The 19,881-nt window shown below is 42.2% G+C and overlaps 1 long non-coding RNA gene across 1 annotated transcript in view; it reads right to left on the bottom strand.

Annotated features, from left to right (window-relative positions):
- Window positions 1-6,088: 6,088 nt before the first annotated feature.
- Window positions 6,089-19,881, bottom strand: part of LOC137210591 (uncharacterized) — a 48,669-nt gene continuing 34,876 nt past the window's right edge. The window contains exon 3 of the long non-coding RNA XR_010936625.1: window positions 6,089-6,521. This is a non-coding gene — a long non-coding RNA (uncharacterized lncRNA). The remainder of the gene's footprint in view (window positions 6,522-19,881) is intronic.

The following is a 19,881-nucleotide window of genomic DNA, read 5'->3' as shown; positions in this document are numbered from 1 at the left end:
TATGATTTCTTCTGCTAACTTTGGGGTTTTTTTGTTCTTCTTTCTGTAATTGCTTTAGGTGAAAGGTTAGGTTGTTTATTCGAGATGTTTCCTGTTTCATAAGGTAGGATTGTACTGCTATAAACTTCCCTCTTAGAACTGCTTTTGCTGCATCCCATAGGTTTTGGGTTGTTGTGTCTCCATTGTCATTTGTTTCTAGGTATTTTTTGATTTCCTCTTTGATTTCTTCAGTGATCACTTCCTTATTAAGTAATGTATTGTTTAGCCTCCATGTGTTTGTATTTTTTACAGATCTTTTCCTGTAATTGATATATAGTCTCATGGTGTTGTGGTGGGAAAAGATACTTGATGCAATTTCAATTTTCTTAAATTTACCAAGGCTTGATTTGTGACCCAATATATGATCTATCCTGGAGAATGTTCCATGAACACTTGAGAAAATTGTGTATTCTGTTGTTTTTGGAGGGAATGTCCTATAAATATCAATTAAGTCCATCTAGTTTAATGTATAATTTAAAGCTTGTGTTTCCTTATTTATTTTCATTTTGGATGATCTGTCCATTGGTGAAAGTGGGGTGTTAAAATCCCCTCCTATGAATGTGTTACTGTCAATTCCCCCTTTTACGGCTGTTAGTATTTGCCTTATACATTGAGGTGCTCCTATGTTGGGTGCATAAATATTTACAATTGTTATATCTTCTTCTTTGATCAATCCCTTGATCATTATGTAGTGTTCTTCTTTGTCTCTTCTAATAGTCTTTATTTTAAAGTCTATTTTGTCTGATATGAGAATTGCTACTCCAGCTTTCTTTTGATTTCCTTTTGCATGGAATATCTTTTTCCATCTCCTTACTTTCAGTCTGTAAGTTTCTCTAGGTCTGAAGTGGGTCTCTTTTAGACAGCATATATATGTGTCTTGTTTTTGTATCCATTCAGCCAATCTGTGTCTTTTGGTGGGAGCATTTAGTCCATTTACATTTAAGGTAATTATCGATATGTACATTCCTATTCCCATTTTCTTAATTGTTTTGGGTTCATTATTGTAGGTGTTTTCCTTCTCTTATGTTTCTTGCCTAGAGAAGTTCCTTTAGCATTTGTTGTAAAGCTGGTTTTGTGGTGCTGAACTCTCAGCTTTTGCTTGTCCATAACGGTTTTAATTTCTCCATTGAATCTTAATGAGATCCTTGCTGGGTAGAGTAATCTTGGTTGCAGGTTTTTCTCCTTCATCACTTTAAATATGTCCTGCCCATCCCTTCTGGCTTGCAGAGTTTCTGCTGAAAAATCAGCTGTTAACCTTATGAGGATTCCCTGTGTGTTATTTGTTGTTTTTCCCTTGCTGCTTTTAATATATTTTCTTTGTATTTCATTTTTGACAGTTTATTAATATTTGTTTTGGCATATTTCTCCTTGGATTTATCCTGTATGGGACTCTCTGTGCTTCCTGGACTTGATTAACTATCTCCTTTCCCATATTAGGGAAGTTTTCAACTATAATCTCTTCAAAAATTTTCTCAGTCCCTTTCTTTTTCTCTTCTTCTTCTGGAACCCCTATAATTCGAATCTTGGTGTGTTTAATGTTGTCCCAGAGGTCTCTGAGACTGTCCTCAGTTCTTTTCATTCTTTTCTCTTTATTCTATTCTGCAGTAGTTATTTCCACTATTTTATCTTCCTGGTCACTTATCCGTTCTTCTTACTCAGTTATTCTGCTATTGATCCCACCTAGAGTATTTTTAATTTCATTTATTGTGTTGTTCATCATTGCCTGTTTCATGTTTAGTTCTTTTAGTTCCTTGTTAAATGTTTCTTGCATTTTGTCTATTCTATTTCCAAGATTTTGGATCATCTTTACTATCATTATTCTGCATTCTTTTTCAGGTAGACTGCCTATTTCCTCTTCATCTTTTAGGTCTGGTGAGTTTTTATCTTGCTCCTTTATGTGCTGTGTGTTTTTCTGTCTTCTCATTTTGCTTATCTTATTGTGTTTGGGGTCTCCTTTTTGCAGGCTGCAGGTTCGTAGTTCCCGTAGTTTTTGGTGTCTGTCCCCAGTGGCTAAAGTTGGTTCAGTGGGCTGTGTAGGCTTCCTGGTGGAGGGGACTAGTGCCTGTGTTCTGGGGGATGAGGCTGGATCTTGTCTTTCTTGTGGGCAGGTCCACATCTGGTCATTTGTTTTGGAGTGTCTGTGGACTTATTATGATTTTAGGCAGCCTCTCTGCTAATGGGTGGAGTTGTGTTCCTGTCTTGCTAGTTGTTTGGCATAGGGTGTCCAGCACTGTAGCTTGCTGGTCGTTGAGTGAAGCTGGGTGCTGGTGTTGAGATGGAGATCTCTGGGAGATTTTCGCCATTTGATATTATGTGGAGCTGGGAGGTCTCTTGGGGACCAGTGTCCTGAAGTTGACTCTCCCACCTCAGAGACACAGCCCTGACTCCTGGCGGCAGCACCAAGAGCCTTTCATCCACACGGCTCAGAATAAAAGGAGAAAAAGTAGAAAGAAAGAAAGAAAGAAAGAAAGAAAGAAAGAAAGAAAGAAAGAAAGAAAGAAAGAAAGAAAGGAAGGAAGGAAGGAAGGAAAGAAAGAAGATAAAATAAAATAAAGTAAGATAAAATAAAATAAAGTTATTAAAATAAAAAATAATTATTAAGAAAATACAAAAACATAATGGACAGATAGAACCCTAGGACAAATGGTGGAAGCAAAGCTATACAGACAAAATCTCACACAGAAGCATATACATACACACTCACAAAAAGAGGAGAAGGGGAAAAAATAATAAATCTTGCTCTCAAAGTCCACCTCCTCAATTTGGGATGATTCATTGTCTGTTCATGTATTCTACAGATGCAGGGTACATCAAGTTGATTGTGGAGCTTTAATCTGCTGCTTCTGAGGCTGCTGGGAGGGATTTCCCTTTCTCTTCTTTGTTCTCACAGCTCCCGGGGGGGGGGGGGGGTTCAGCTTTGGATTTGGCCCCGCCTCTGTGTGTAGGTTGCTGGAGGGCATCTGTTTTTCCGCTCAGACAGGACAGGGTTAAAGGAGCCACTGCCCTGGGGGCTCTGGCTCACTCAGGCTGGGGGTAGGGAGGGGTACGGAGTGCGGGGCGAGCCTGCCGTGGCAGAGGCCGGCGTGACGTTGCACCAGCCTGAGGCATGCCGTGCGCTCCTCAGGGGAAGCTGTCCCTGGATCCCGGGACCCTGACAGTGGTGGGCTGCACAGGCTCCCGGGAGTGGAGGTGTGGAGAGTGACCTGTGCTTACACACAGGCTTCTTGGTGGTGGCAGCAGCAGCCTTAGCATCTCATGCCCATCTCTGGGGTCCGCGCTGTTCGCCATGGTTTGCGCCCATCTCTGGAGCTCCTTTAAGCAGTGCTCTTAATCCCCTCTCCTCGCGCACCAGAAAGCAAAGAGGGAAGAAAAAGTCTCTTGCCTCTTTGGCAGGTCCAGGCTTTTCCCCGGACTCCCTCCCGGCTAGCCATGGTGCACCAACCCCTTCAGTCTGGGTTCACACTGCCAACCCCAGTCCTCTCCCTGCGCTTTGACTGAAGCCCGAGCCTCAGCTCCCTGCCCTGTCCGCCCCGGCAGGTGAGCAGACAAGCCTCTCAGGCTGGTGAGTGCCGATCGGCACCGATCCTCTGTGCGGGAATCTCTTCGCTTTGCCCTCCGCACCCCTGTTGCTGTGCTCTCCTCTGCGGCTCCGAAGCTTCCCCCTCATCCACCCGCAGTCTCCGCCTGCGAAGGGGCTTCCTAGTGGGTGGAAACCTTTCCTCCTTCACAGCTCCCTCCCACTGGTGCAGGTCCCGTCCCTATCCTTTTGTCTCTGTTTATTCTTTCTTCTTTTTTCCTACCCAGGTATGTGGGGACTTTCTTGCCTTTTGGGAGGTCTGAGGTCTTCTGCCAACATTCAGTAGGTGTTCTGTAGGAGTTGTTCCACGTATAGATGTATTTCTGGTGTATCTTTGGGGAGGAAGGTAATCTCCACGTCTTACTCTCCCACCATCTTCCCCTCATCTCCAAACATCATTCTTAATGGTGAAAACTGAAAGCATTTCCTCTAAGGTCAGGAACAAGACAAGGATGTCCACTCTCACCGCATTTATTCAACATAGTTTTGGAAGTCCTAGCCACAGCAATCAGAGAAGAAAAATAAATAAAAGGAATACAAATTGGAAAAGAAGAAATAAAAGTGTCACTGTTTGCAGATGACATGATACTATACATAGAGAATCCTAAAGATGCCACCAGAAGACTACTAGAGCTGATCAATGAATTTGGTAAAGTTGTAGGATACAAAATTAATGCACAGAAATCTCTTGCATTCCTATACACTAATGATGAAAAATCTGAAAGAGAAATCAAGGAAACACTCCCATTTATCACTGAAACAAAAAGAACAAAATACGTAGGAGTAAATCTACCTATGGAGACAAAAGACCTGTATGCAGAAAACTATAAGACACTGATGAAAGTAATTAAAGTAGATACAGACAGTTGGGGAGATATACCATGTTCTTGGATTGGAAGAATGAACATTGTGAAAATGACTATACTACCCAAAGCAATCTACAGATTCAATGCAATCCCTATCAAATACCAATGGCATTTTTTTACAGAACTAGAACAAAATATCTTTAAAAATTTGTATGGAAACACAGAGGACCCGAAATATCCAAAGCAGTCTTGAGGGAAAAAAACGGAGCTGGAGGAATCAGACTCCCTGACTTCAGACTATACTACAAAGCTACAGTAATCAAGACAATATGGTAGTGGCACAAAAACAGAAATATAGATCAATGGAACAGAATAGAAAGCCCAGGGGTAAACCCACGCACCTATGGTCAACTAATCTATGACAAAGGAGGCAAGCATATACAATGGAGAAAAGACAGTCTCTTCAATAAGTGGTGCTGGGAAAACTGGACAGCTACATGTAAAAGAATGAAATTGGAACACTCCCTAACACCATACGCAAAAATAAACTCAAAATGAATTAGAGACCTAAATTTAAGACTGGGCACTATAAAACTCTTAGAGGAAAACATTGGAAGAACACTCTTTGACATAAATCACAGCAAGATCTTTTTTGATCCACCTCCTAGGGTCATGGAAATATAAACAAATGGAACCTAATGAAACTTAAAAGCTTTTGAAAAGCAAAGGAAACTACAAACAAGCCAAAAAGACAACCCTCAGAATGGGAGAAAATATTTGCAAATGAATCAATGGACAAAGGATTAATGTCCAAATATATAAACAGCTCATGCAGTTCAATATTAAAAAAACAAACAACCCAATCAAAAAATGGGCAGAAAACCTAAATAGACATTTCTCCAAAGAAGACATACAGGTGGCTAAGAAGCACATGAAAAGCTGCTTAACATCACTAATTATTAGAGAAATGTAAATCAAAACTGCAATGAGGTATCACCTTACACCAGTTAGAATGGGCATCACCAGAAAATCTACAAACAACAAATACTGGAGAGGGTGTGGAGAAAAGGGAACTCTCTTGCACTGTTGGTGGGAATGTAAATTGATACAGCCACTATGGAGAACAGTATGGAGCTTCTTTAAAAAACTAAAAATAGAACTACCATATGACCCAGCAATCCCACTACTGGGCATGTACCCTGAGAAAACCATAATTCAAAATAAGTCATGTTGCACAATGTTCATTGTGGCACTATTTACAATAGTCAGGTCATGGAAGTAGCCTAAATGCCCATTAACAGATGAATGGATAAAGAAGATGTGGTACATATATACAATGGAATATTACTCAGCCATAAAAAGGAACGAAATTTGGTTATTTGTAGAGGCTTGGATGGATCTAGAGACTGTCATACAGAGTGAAGTAAGTCAGAAAGAGAAAAACAAATATCATATATTAACACATATATGTGGAACCTAGAAAAATGTTACAGATGAACCGGTTTGCAGGGCAGAAATAGAGACACAGATATAGAGAACGAACGTATGGACACCAAGGGGGGAATGTGGTGGGGGTAGGGGTGATGGTGGGATGAATTGGGAGATTGGGATTGACATATATACACTGATAGGTATAAAATGGATGACTAATAAGAACCTGCTGTATAAAAAAATAAATAAAATTTAAAAAAAATAGAATTATTCCAGAATAACATCCAGAGAGTCATAGAGAAGGAATGTTAGACTGGATTTACTATGTGAGAACTGGGAATTTACCACCTGTAGATCCTCAAGAGGGCCTAGAGGGCACTCCTTTCCCTAAGGTTATATGACATGCAATGGAGAAGGGGGCTCTGGCATCTTTGACAGTTTGCAGTTCAGGGTTGACACAGGTGGGTGGGGAAGATTTACCATGGAACTGGGCTGCTGAGTCTCAGTGGAGATGACAGAATTCAAAAATGGACAAGGCCAAGTGCCAGCTCTTAAGGATCAGAGGAAAGGTGCAGTTAAATTTCTATAACAGGCAGCAAGACCAAAGTAGTAATCGGGTTCCTTGACTCACAGAGATCTGTGGTGATGGTGCATAGCTCATGCTGTTCCTAGGAGAAAAACAAATGGACAAACGTCAAGGTCTTTCTTGTTTTGTAAAATTTAAATTAAGTCAGTAAATAAATAACATGAGAGTTGATAAGCAGAAGGCTAATGTCAGTTGTCACAATGGAAAATCACGTTTCTTCATCCAGTTTTCAATCTCAGTTCATAGGCCTGGAGCCCCTTAATTAGAGAGATAGGATCTGCTTGAGGCAGGACCTACAAAGCCCTTGTAAGCATATACGATAAATATCCCCCAATCCTTCCCCAAAGTTACATGCATCATTTGCCAGGAAGTGCTGGCATTATGTAGTGGGAGTGGGGACTTCCCTGGTGGTGCAGTTGTTAAGACTCTGCCTGCCAGTGCAGGGGACACCAGCTCAAGCCCTGGTCCGGGAAGATGCCACATGCTGTGGGACAACTAAGCCCATGCGCCACAACTACTGAGCCTCTACTCTAGAACCCCCGTGCCACAACTACTGAAGGCTGCGCACCTAGAGCCCGTGCTCCACAGCAAGAGAAGCCACCGCAATGAGAAGCCTGCACACCACATGGAAGGGTAGCCACTGCTTGCTGCAACTAGAGAAAGCCCATGAGCAGCAATGAAAACCCAACGCAGCCAAAAATAAAAATAAATAAAGAACTTTATAAAAAAAAAAAAGTAGTGGGAGTGGGAGGTGGGGGATAGACAGATTTTTGAGGGCTGTAAGATATGGAGCCTGAGCTGATACTGATACTAGAGTACCCCAGATGTCATCATGGCTCTTTGTATAGAGTGAGACTTATGGAAGCCAGGAGGTAAATGGAGTACTACCAAGGCTGCCTCATTTTGGGTCCAATGCACTGGAGGATCCACCCTTCAGTTATTTATCTGGTCCCTGAGTGTATAATTGAGACAGATGTGCTTAACAGCTGCAGATCCTTCATTGGTTTCATTGGTTCATTTCCATTGAAATATAGAATAAGGCCATACAGCAGGAAGTACCAAGTAGAAGCCCTTTAACTAGCCTCCTCACCTTATGATATTGCAGAAATTAGTTCTATCCTCAAAGGACTTAAATGTTGCAAGGATGATGGTCTCCATCACATTCCTGTTTAAGTTACCTGTCTCATCTTTGGAAAAAAAAAAAAAGATGGATCCGGATAGGTGATAATGAATTACTGTAAGTTTAACCAGGTATTAGCCCCAACTGCAGCTTCTTTGCTAAATTTGTATGTTTACTGGAGTAGATCATCACTGTTTCTGCACTTGGTGTATGGTTATTGATCTGGCAAATGTCCTCTTCCAGATTCCCATCAGTAGAAAGATTCCAAAGCAACTGGCCTTCACGTGGCAACCCTGCAGCACACATGCACATCACCCAAGGGCCATGGTGACTCTCCTGATCTCTCTGTCATAATATTTTCTGCAGGGACATCATTCTAATTGGACCTGGTAAGCGAGTTTCCTAGATGCTCTAGTAAGGCATATGAAGGGCAGAGGGTGAGCATATGGTCTCTAATCACTCTCTCTCTATATATATGTCTGCTTTGTTCTTTTCCATCTTTACAAGTTGGCATCCTCTGCTTCTACATGCACATATAGCCAACTAGGCTACTTCCCAGCATCACAGTTACATGTCCTTGTTCAAGTGGCCAGTACAGGCTAATTAGATTCTCTAAGACCCAATTACAAATCCTTGGGAGAGAGAACTAGCTTGGCTGAGTTGTTTGATGGCATGCTGCCGGCCATAGCTGATTGGACCAGGAATTAACAATTGACTTATGTTGGACCAGGAAGAGTCTCTGTTCTGGAAATCTGGAACTCAGACTTAGCCCATCCGTTTCTGTTGATCGCTGTTGGTCACTTTGAACGAAGATGTATAACTTAGGACTGTGGGAAGGTGAGGTCATGCGGTAGAAACAGGGCTTTTCAGAAGTCATCTAGAGAACAGGCAAGCAATTATTATCCCAGCCAGAGCAAATACCTCAGCAATTGTTCGTCTACTTAAAATACATTACGTTTGTTGTGAGGATTTAAAGTTACATATATAACATAAATGCTGGAACACTCTCACTACAAATTATTTCCTTTAGTTCTCTTGATTTTATTAAGATACCCACAGACTTTGCAGTCAGACAAAATTTGGTTCAAATCCTGACTGCCACAGAATAACTGTTTTGAAGTTTAAATGCTAAAATATGTTTGGAAGTGCCACTATATTTTCTAACACATAGTAGGCACTCATGTGTGTAGCAGGTTGAATCTTAGGCTACAATTAAGGAAGCAAGAAAGATCACACATCTTTATTTTATTGTCAACTTAAATAAAACTCTGAGCTCCCATCCCTTTTATGTTGGAAGGAAATTCAGTCTCAGTCATGAGCCTTCCGGTCTGTGGACAAGTTCTTGGAGTTTTCTGTGAGGCCAGAGACCCCTCTGGTCACTGCTGAGATTGTTCCCTTCCAAGGGTTCAGGTCCAGGTGCTCTGCTTGGAACAGAGGAAACCCAGGTGAGACGGGGTCACTGCCCCCAACATTCAGGTTCCCAGAAAGCTCCACACAGCAGCTCTTAACCCCCTGTCTGGCCACAGTAAGACAGCTGGGAATTTGCTAATCTTTTATGCCTTTTCCCATCTCTGCACACCCTCTCCTCTTGCCTTCCAAGTCTCTTCCTTCCTCCTCCAGATTGCCCCTTCCCCAAATAATAAGACCAAAGAGTCAAATGCTAACAACAACAGATGCAACTTTTGCTTTTTGCCCTATAAAACTCCAAATATCCACAGCAACACAAAAATTAACATCTCAAGGAAATATCCTATCAGGAATGTTAGTTTTCTTTCTGCCTCCCCAACGTAGGAAGAAGAGATTTAACTCCTAGTTAACTGGAATTTTGGACTAACCAATGCCCCATGACACTGTAATGTGCCAGGTGACACAATTTTTACCATACAATGGAATGTGTTACACAAGGCATGGCAGGGGCTTTGGTGGTACAAAAAACAGTGCTACCTGGGAAAGCAGCAAACTTTCCAGGGCCTGCTTATAGGAATCACACAGAGGGATGGAGTGCTAGACCTGGAGGGTTGCCACTCAGTGTGTCTGAGGAGGGGTGCTGGATGAGAGGTCCAAGCTCACATGCGGTTGGAGCTAAATATCAGGCCTGAAAGATGAAGTAGGCGAGGCTGCAAAAAATTAGGGCAGATGCGAAGAGGACGACTTATTTATTATTTGCGCCAAGGGTTGCGTGGGGCGTATGCATGGCTAAAGCCTGGCCGTAGGCCAGGGACAGTTCAGTGTAGTGGTTCTGAGCACACAGCCTGGGTTCAAAACTCATCTCCACTATTTACTAGCTGTGTGACTTTACACATGTTATTAAATTCCTCTGTGCCTTAGTTTTCTCATCTGTCAAAAACGGTGGTGCCTACGTCATAGACTTGACATGCTTAAATGAGAAAATGTACACAAACACGTATTACATTGAGCACGTATGCTCAATATAATAACAGTAATTAACATTTATGGGCATGCACAATATTCCAGGAGCTACACTCTATGCAAGAAACTCAAGAATTACATACTATTATTATTTCCCCTATTTTATAGAAGAGGAAAAGAGAAGAGAAGTTAAGTAACTTGCCCAAGGCCACATAGCTAGTAAGTGCCTGAGCCAGGAGTCAAATCCAGGCTGTTTGACTGCAGAGTCAGCACCCTTAACCACTATTTTCTGGTGGTTGTTGTTGTTACCGTAATATGGTAGTGACTTCTTACTTAGTGTACAGGCAAACCTAAGGTTGATGTGGCCTCTAGAGGGCCACATATAAAACGGCACCAGATTCACCCTCCATCCAAGCTGTGTAGCCACAGAAGAGGCCAGTAAGCCTGGCATTCATTGCAAGGCACTCCGCACCAGGTGGGTGTTGACAAATTTTGAGTGATCTCTCTTTGGTCTAAAGGCCATTCTTATTTATTACTGGATTTCCAGTTTCTCCTAATAGGCCCTCCCTTAATTCCTAAGGCCCAACCTTAGGAAGAGTTGCAGACTTTTCCAAGAGGCCCATGTGGCCATGCTTTAGCATCTCAGAGCGTAGAGGCTCAAGAGTGCATTGTTAAGGGCATGGACTTTGCAGCAGACAACCTGGTTTTGAGCCTGGTTCTGCCATGCTATGTTGTGAGGATTGAGATCATATAGGTAAAACTCATAGTAGGTACCCAAAGATGAGAGCTATTACTATTCTTAACAATTCCAGCTTCATCTCCTGCCCATCAAACTTGGTTATTCTAGCATTTTGATTTTTTTTCCAGTGCATTGTGCCCTGTTGTCACCTCTCTGGTCAACCCCTGTGGACTGAAGTTTTATTGGGATTTTACCCTTGGATGCTGTCCTTGGGGGTCTCCCTGGGCTTCACACTCAGTAAGCAATGGGCCAGTTCCAACCTCCCCATGGCCTCAGACAGTGAGGGTGAGCCACGCGTTACCTCCTAGTGGTGGCGGCAGGTCTGGAATGAGACCTGCATGAGGGAAACCCCTTCTTCTCTCCAAGAAGCACTCCCTTGTGACAAGAGAGGGAGCTCCTCCTTGAGGTCCCTAGGGCTGTGATGGCATCAACCATCTCAGTTTGAGGCTTGCATCCACAAAGAATGGTTGGTGGGAATGGAAGCAAATCAGGAGAGAGGCCAAAGCAAAACAGGCCCAACAGGATGCCCAGCCCTTCTTGGGAACGTCTCTGAGGGCAGTGATCTCTCAGGGCCAGACCACCAGGAACAAAACATAGAGGAAACTGGTGAGCGGCAGGTCTCTGACGTTGTGTGATTCTGTCAATTCAGATGTGGTGATAAGCTCAGGGAGAAACACCTGGCTTCCCTGTGGGCAGAGGTTGTACCTTAGGAGGGGACGGACAGGCATGGGGATTGACAAGTGGAAGTGGACAGGGATGGGGGGCATTAGTTAGGCTAAAAAACAATTCTAATGAGTATGGCTATTTTTGCTTTTCAGGTAATAGCAGACTAGAAGTAAAAGAAGCAAAAGAAAGAAAAAAGAGAGAGGAAGGAAGGAAAGAAGGAAGGAAGGAAGGAGGAAGGAAAGGGGGAGGAGAGGGAGGGGGAGGGGAGGGAGGGGAAGGAGGGGAGGAGAAGGAGGGAGGGAGGAAGGAAGGAAGGAAAGAGGTGAAGGACAGAGATAGACACCCTGAAAGTAACACAAATAACATCTTACATCTACATAGTGAGGAACTTAGAAAAACAAGAGTTCATTCATTCAACAAATGTTTTTGAGCACCTATTATGTGCAAGCCTCTACTCTAGGTTTCTAGGAAATATCAGTGAACAAATCAGTTAAAGACCTCTGTCCTCTGGGGCTTCCCTGGTGGAGCAGTAGATAAGAATCTGCCTGCCAATGCAGGGGACACATGTTCGTTCCCTGATTCGGGAAGATCCCACATGCCACGGAGCAGCTAAGCCCGTGCACCACAACTACTGAGCCTGCACTCTAGAGCCCGTGAGCCACAACTGCTGAGCCCACGTGCCTAGAGCCCATGCGCTGCAACAAGAGAAGCCACCACAATGATAAGCCCGCGTACCACAACGAAGAATAGCTCCCACTCGCCACAACCAGAGAAAGCCCATGTGCAGCAACGAAGACCCAACACAGCCAAAAATAAATAAATAAATAACAAGTTAAAAAAATTTTTTAAACTATATAAAAAAAAAAAATCTCTGTCCTCAAAAAGCTTATATTCAAACAATTTTCTAGTTCCTGCAGAAAATCTATGGGTGCATTTAGAATACTGGCATAAACCTTACAGGTTTTGGTAGTTACTTCAGCCTTGATTATATCATAGCTCATTCACCAAAGTAATAATGATAATAATGAATAACTATTCTGTGTACCCCACGTGCCAGGCACTACACAATTGCTTTCTGTACTTTAGCTTTTTCAACCCTCACCGAAACCCTAGTATTCTTTCTTTCCTTGAGTCTGCCACTGTGGCCAAGTAGCATGGTGTGCTCTGATTGGTCAGGTCTGCTGTCTCTGACTGCGCACCCTCCCCCTGCTCTTACCTCACTCTCCCCACCGCCTTCGGGCTGAAACATATGTCCTCTCATCGGTCCCATCAGAGTCATATGGATTGGGCAGGAAAATGAATGGGTTGAGCATTGGTTCACCAAAGGAATGACACTGGACAAACAAGCATCTACCCACCAAGTTAGGTAATAGGCCACTCTAGAAAGGCAATGGCTTTATTTGCTTTTTTTGTTTGTTTGTTTGTTTGCGGTAGGCGGGCCTCTCACTTTTGCGGCCTCTCCCGTTGCGGAGCACGGGCTCCGGACGCGCAGGCTCAGCGGCCATGGCTCACGGGCCCAGCCGTTCCACGGCACGCGGGATCCTCCCGGACCGGGGCACAAGTCCGTGTCCCCTGCATCGGCAGGCAGACTCTCAACCACTGCGCCACCAGGGAAGCCCAAGGCAATGGCTTTAGCATTCAAAGTCCAAAATGCAGGAATGGTGTGGCAGGACAAAGCAGAAATAGTACTATTATTAACCCTATTTTAAATGAGAAAGCCAAGGCACAGAGAAAGGATGCAACTTGCTCAGATTCACACACCTAATAAATAGTTTGACTCCACAGCCCATGCCTTAATCTCTGCACTCTTCTGGCAAAGCCACAAAGACAATTTTAGTTATCATAGTTCACGTATTCTAAGAAGCCCATCTTTCCCATTTTAACATGTCTGCAATTTGGATGTGTCATATAATAGATGTGATAAGAACATGTAGTATCAGTTTAATTGACAGCATTTTCTCTTCCTTAGTGGAACATAAAATAATAGTGCATCTCCCAAAAATGTCATGTTAGAGTTGATGAAGCACTGTATTCTTTCAACAAATATTGATAATGTTCCCACTCTGTGCCTAACAGCTGTGCTAGGCTCACCGTGCAGTGCAGTAAGAAAGAGTGATTCAGAGAATTAATGATTACCCACAATGCAATGTGAAGTGTGCAGTGAAAGAGTCATGCACAGGAGGGCATGGGATTACAAAAGGGGGCACTAGCCAGAAGGAGGAAGCCTTCCCAGAGGGATGGAATACAAGTGGTTGGGGAAGGAGTTGAGTACCGTGGGGACAAAAGTGGCTCCATCTTGATAGAAGATAAAATATGAGGCAGAGAGTAGTTCAGGATGAGGTTTGGGGTGTTCAGCACCATTTGATATAATGGTATGTGACTCAGCTGGACCATGAATGTCCACGGGTGTCATGTGGTATACACTGCAGGCAATGAGGATCCACTTGAAGGACTGTGAGTAGGCCATGGTCAGATTCCACTTTGGGAAGTTCTTCTGGGAGCTGGGTGCCTGACGGTCTAACCAGGAGGCCGATTCAGGGGCTATGGCAGTCATAACAGAAGGGCAGTGTTGAGGGCTTGAACTCCAGGAGTCAGTGTTGGGATGCAGATGAGGAGGTAGTGTTGAAAAAGCGTTTAGAGATAAAACTGGAAAGGCTTGGTGATAGGATTTGGGGGCTGAGGGAGAGAGAAGAGTCAGGGATAATCTCTCAGTTCTGGGCTTGGACAACTGTCTGGGTGGTGATGCTACTAATTATGGCTGGGAGTAAAGGAAAAAGCATGGGTTTAGGGAGAAAGAGATGTGTATGACCATGCACATGTTGAGCGCGAGGGTTCTGTAAGATAAGGAGGTGGCATTTGTGACTAGGTGGAGCGTTCATGTTTGAAGACAGAGTTAGCAGTCAGTAGCATTGTGATTTAAAACTGTGGGTTCCAATGAACTTATTTATGAAACAAAAATAGACCCACAGACATAGAAAACAAACTTATGGTTACCAAAGGGGAAGGGGGTATAAATTAGGAGCTTGGGATTAACGTATACACACTACTATATATAAAATAGATAACCAACAAGGACCTACTGTGTAACACAGGGAAGTGTACTCAATATTTTATAATAACCTATAAGGGAAAAGAATCTGAAAAAGAATAGAGATAAATATATGTATGACAATCACTTTGCTGTACACCTGAAACTAACACAACATTATAAATCAACTATACGTCAATAAAAAAAGAAACCTGTGAGTTCCTTAGGGGCAGGGACTCTTTTTCTGTTTTCCACCTATTTTTAGTGCCTAGCATGGGAACTGGCACATAATCAGTGTTCAATAAACATTTGTTATCAAGTAAGTATAATAATTATAATAATCTATGTGTTGTCTACGAGAGTGTGTGTGAATGTGGGTCTGTCTGTTAATGTGTGGTTACAGTGCTTTTTACATGTTAGCCACTGTTCTAAGATCTTCACAGGCATTAACTCTCATTTACTTCTTAAAATAATATATGAGGTATGGACTATTGTTACCCCCACTTTAAAGATTAAGAAACTGAGGCACAGAGAGGCTAACCAACCTGCCCAAGTTTCCAGTGCTCAGAAGTGGTAGAGCTGGAAGTTAAAGCTAGATAGTCCGGCTTCTCTATGCCTTTGGTACGGTGTTTTTGTTTTTGTTTTTAGATAAGATTTCCCTTCTTTTAGCAATTGGTAAAGAGAAAAGTTTCAGCACACAAAATGTTAAGTTCCATTTATTTGGAAATTTTATCTTTTTACTTGGCAAGTGCACATTCATATGACAAGATTCAGCCTAAACATCACTATATGAAACTTTCCTTGGCCCCCACGACTTTTTCCAGAGTTAAGCTTACCCTCCTCTGGACCCCTGGTATTCTCAGGATGTAGCTATTAAAGTATTTACCACATTGTGTTGAATCTATTTTATTTTAACTTGAATCCTTCCTGAGGACGGAGACTTCACATTAAGCCCTTCTATTTTCTCAGATACCTAACATCACGCACGGCACATGGTTAAGTACACAGTGGATGTTGCCTAATTGGAGGAATAAATGAATGAACGAAGAATACACATTGTCCTTCCTTTACTAACATTTGACAAAAAGATGTTACTGTAGACAACATACTTTTTGTTCTCTCTGAGCTTCTTCCAGTAGTGCTGCAAGAACACTCCCATAAGGTACATCTTCCTACAAGGAAGAGCCTTGTATTAAGATGCGTTGGCCACAGGTCATTCTGTCAAATTCCCCTCCTCTAGCAGCAACAGGGCCTAGTGTCTCATTGCCTCCTGATCACAGCAGATTCTGGAGAGAAATCCTGAGGGCACCCTCCTGTGACGCCTGTAGAGGAACATTCCACATGACTCTCCAAAAGTTGGAGCACAACACGGATACCAGGTTCAGGCTTCCTGCACCCATGCCGATGTTGGAAATCCCCTGGGAATTCCTTTAATGTTCAGTATTTCAGTTCCTTCTTTTTGACATAATGGGATCTAGGAATGCTCAGAACATCCCCTTCAACCCCTGTTTTCTAAAGACCTATTTATGTTAGTCCTTGCTATGTATTTATTTAGGAATAAAATCAACATTTGGAATCATCGCAGCACATGGTTAACGTTTGCCATAAGGGGTGCGGTATCCATTTCTCCATCATGTGGCAAAAGTGCAGCAGCTGTAATATCTCATTACAGGGCTTCATTTTATTTAATAACAAAAAATAGTATTGCTCTACTTAACAAAATTATCCTCATCCCCCCACCACCACCCAAAACCTGATCTGTGGTTTCAATGCCTCTTGCCGTAATAGCTTTAGATGGTTTGCATGTGATATTAGTTAGCTCCAGAATCTGCTTTCAATTCAGTTGCTTCAGATTGTATTTTCACTGTGAGCCATTAGTCACCAAATGTTGACAAGCATTTGTAAGGATGCCATCTCCCCCTTTGTTTATATGCAAGTGCAGCAACCAAAATGATTTATTTATGCTTTAATTAAAATTTGTGGATAGACCAGTGATTTTTAGCAGTGACTTTTCTAATTTGTGGGTTCCAGAAAGAAAAACAATCAATAACCTGATACCATTTATGTTTTTATAGTTATCCCAAGCATTTATAATGCAGACCTGCCCCTCACCTGCAGTCTTACTCTGAGGCGAGTGATCCTCGCCACATAAATCTTCCCTAGAGGCCAAGAGGGTCTATATTTCAGAGTCACTTCCCTTCTGTGTCAGCCCTAAGTGAGATGTTACAGGCTTTCCATTCTCATGGCTTTCATGGCAAGGCACAGGGCTAAAATTAATACTGAAAGTAAATTGATGGACTGTAAGTTTTAAAATACCTGACCTGATCTGTAGCCAGTCCTTAGAATTTTAATAATTTAAGACCATTGATTTTGGTTCCTGCATATCACTCTCCACATTGAAAATGTACCCCACAGAGTCTTTGAAAAGAACACACCCCAAAAGCCAAGCTTTTGTGGGAACTTAATATATTCGACTTTGCAGGTGCATAAATCTCCACGAAATTGCACCAAGTTAATGTATTTACTGGTGCACACAATTTAATAACTACTTTGTAAAAGTCTGAATAAAGATAGATAAGACAGGTAGATATGGGGAAATAATGAGTAAATGTTCCAACGTATATTAACAAGGTGAGTTCATTGTCTTCACAAGGCGATAAGCCTAACTGGAAAAGAGTTAATTAATTTTCAAGGTGTTTGGGATGGTTTTAATTGCTATTTTTCAAAGTCTGGGAAAATGAACTGTTTTCCCATTTTCTGCCAAACTCAAATTATCCTCTCCTCCGCAGTCAGGGCTGGGGATGTGGGGAGAGTGATGACAAGTTCGGTGGGAAGAGAGATGCTCGGTTTTGCTCACCATTTTGGCCCCTGAGATAAAGGCAGAAGTAACAAGGAGAAGCTTGTTTTAGCTCAGAAAGTCCTCTTAAGAAGGATACCATCTGAGTTTCTGCAGCTTCCCTTCTTTCAGAATAAGTGTTTTCCAAGGTCCCTACAAACACTCGCACTCACGTGTTTGACTTTTCCCCTTTCTCTCATCCCCACCCCGTTCTCTAATTTTTGCAATTCAGCTCCAGGAACATGGAAGTCAAGATTTCCTTGCAGCATGTTGGAAACATCTGGCCATGCTATCAAGGAGACCCCCACCCCTGCTCACCTTTGGAGGACAGAGTTTGTGTCCTTTGCTAGAGGCAGATTTCTTAGTTCCTGAAGATAATAGTTCATTTCGTGGGAACTATCTAATTCATATATACAGGTACATCATTTTAAGCAGCAGAACCCTGCCTTTGGATGAAATATTACACAGAAATCCATTTTATAAATCAGGTAAGTGTGAAACGACTGCTGTAGTTGAAATGGAGGTTTAAAAATAGATGATAAGGGAGAGGAGCCTGTGCTGCCACCCACTTTACCTCCCAATGTGGTGCATGGGCATCTCTACAGAACTCCTGGGACTACTTAGTGCAGAGGGGGGGAAAATCACTGAACTAACACTACCTCTGTATCAGTCACAGTATCAATATCTGTTAATGAAAGTGAGCAGCAAATGAAAAAGCCAACCAGACAAATCTTCATATGGCCAGCCTCCTTCATAACAGGGCTCCCCTACACTCTGGGCCACCTCTCCTTTCTATTTGAGGTACACTAAATGTCTTTCAATTCCTGGAGCACAAATAATTCTCTCCACCATTAGGCCTTTGAACATTTTCTTTACTCTGCTTGGAATACACCGTATCTATCACCTACACATCTTACCATCAACTGCTTACTCCGACTAACCCTTTAACTTAGAGCTCTTGTCCAATATGAAGCCTTTTCTGACTCTCTTATACTAGGCTGAGTATCCTAGGGTATGCTCTCCTCTAATATCAAGTCCTTTCCCAGTCAGCACATCACACTCTGGATTTATAGTCTTGTTTATTTTCTCTCTTGTCTGCAAACATAGATGCAAAATCCCCAAATGAAATACAGCAAAACCAAGATGGGTTCATTCCAGTAAAAATGTTAATAAAACCCTATACTCATTTATGATAACAAATGAAAAAAACTTAGCATATTAGAAGTAAGAACATCCTCAGTCCATCAAAGTTTTTTTTTAAGAAACCTAAAACAACCTAAAGGAGATATACTTACAGGTGAAATATTAACAGCGTCTTCCTGAAAATCAGAATAAAATGCCTGCTATCAGCAACTTTATTCAACATCATACGGAAAGTCCTACTAAGTGCATTAAAACAAGAGGATAAGAGGAGAAGTATTGTGAAGGAAGAAAACTGTCATTATTCACAGACAACCTGATTGTGTCCATAGAAAGTCCAAAGAATCTAAGATAAAACTAACTAAGAAATTAATTTAGCAGTTCTCTGGGTACAAAGTCAATATACAAATATTCGTAGCCATTTTATATAGCAGCAACAACAAATCAGAAAGCCATATTTCTAAAAGATAATGTGTACACTATTTATGAACACATATAAAGAAAGAAGTGAAACACCACTATACCATAAAACAAATTTAGAGAAATCAAAGAAGAAAAAAATATATATATAGGAGTATACCACGTTCCTGGATTGAAAGAATCAGTATCATATTTATATGTCAATTCTCTCCAACGTGATCCAGAAATCCAATGCAACCCTATTCAGAATCCCAGAAAGGTGTTTTTGAAAATTGACAGCTGATTCTAAAATTTATACAAAAATGTAAATGACCAAAAATAGTTAAAACAGGGCTTCCCTGGTGGCGCAGTGGTTGAGAGTCTGCCTGCCGATGCAGGGGACACGGGTTCGTGCCCCGGTCCGGGAGGATCCCACGTGCCGCGGAGCGGCTGGGCCCGTGAGCCATGGCCGCTGAGCCTGTGCGTCCGGAGCCTGTGCTCCGCAACGGGAGAGGCCACAACAGTGAGAGGCCCGCGTACCGCAAAAAAAAAAAAAAAAAAAATAGTTAAAACAATTTTGCAGAGCAAAATTTGAGCACTTATACTACTATATATCAAAACTTACAATCATTTGTTTAAAGTGCACTTGAAAAGAATGTGTTTTCTGTATTTGTTGATTGTAATGTTCTATATATATCCATTGGATTAACTTTTTCACTCATGTAATTTATTTCTTTTTTATCTTTTTTGATTTTTTAAAATATTTATTTATTTATTTATTTTATTTTTGGCTGCCTTGGGTCTTCATGGCTGCGTGTGGGCTTTCTTTAGTTGTGGTGAGTGGGGGCTACTCATGGCTTCTCTTGTTGCAGAGCATGGGCTGTAGGGTGTGCAGGCTTCAGTAGTTGTGGCACATGGGCTCAGTAGTTGTGGCGCACGAGCTTAGTTGCTCCGCGGCATGTGGGATCTTCCCGGACCAGGGCCCAAGCCCATGTCCCCTGCATTGGCAGGCAGATTTTTAACCACTGTGCCACAAGGGGAGCCCTATCTTTTTTAATTTTATTTATGGTCTGCCAATTCTATCATTACTCAGACTGTTAAAATCTCCCACTATGAAAACAGTATGGAGGTTTCTCAAAAGACT

The sequence above is a fragment of the Pseudorca crassidens genome, chromosome 2 (assembly GCF_039906515.1).
Source record: "Pseudorca crassidens isolate mPseCra1 chromosome 2, mPseCra1.hap1, whole genome shotgun sequence".
Taxonomy (NCBI): Eukaryota; Metazoa; Chordata; class Mammalia; order Artiodactyla; family Delphinidae; genus Pseudorca; species Pseudorca crassidens.
Note: the sequence above shows the minus strand (reverse complement) of the source record. Positions and strands in the feature narration are given on the sequence as shown.